This window comes from Nannospalax galili, unplaced genomic scaffold, assembly GCF_000622305.1.
Source record: "Nannospalax galili isolate Female #2095 unplaced genomic scaffold, S.galili_v1.0 scaffold1764, whole genome shotgun sequence".
NCBI classification, from domain to species: Eukaryota; Metazoa; Chordata; class Mammalia; order Rodentia; family Spalacidae; genus Nannospalax; species Nannospalax galili.
The window spans coordinates 139,243-139,787 of NW_008351897.1; positions in this window are offsets into that span (position 1 = coordinate 139,243).

Consider the following 545-nt stretch of genomic DNA (forward strand, 5'->3'; position numbering starts at 1 on the left):
CCTCTGTCCCCCCCACACATATCCCCCCCCCTCACTCTCTCTCTCTCTCTCTCTCTCTCTCTCTCTCTCTCTCTCTTTCTCTCTCTCTATCTCTCTCTCACACACACACAAACACACACACACTAATAAATAAATCAATAATTGTTAAAACTACAAAGAAAAATGAGTATGCTTTCACTAATTTTCTGCACCAAGCATTTATCTACTTCAGTTTTCCCTTGGGATGTTCTGAAAAAAAAAACTCATTTGTCATTCAAAAGACTACTGGCTTTTACCAAAGCTAGTCTAGAAACCCAGAAAGAATAAAGAGCAGACAATAATTGACAAACATTTTAAAGGAAGTAGCTTCTCATGTCCATGACATTTTAAACTGTTTTTTATGAATATTTTAAAATGCAAAATAGATCATTTCTTTCAACATTTTGTTTCAGACCAAATACATTTTCAAGGAATTCTCAGTATATTTATATTTTAATGTCTCTTTCTCCATAGACTAATGCTATTTTTGTAGCCCAAAGCTGCTTTTGAAGAGTGTAGTGTGGTAA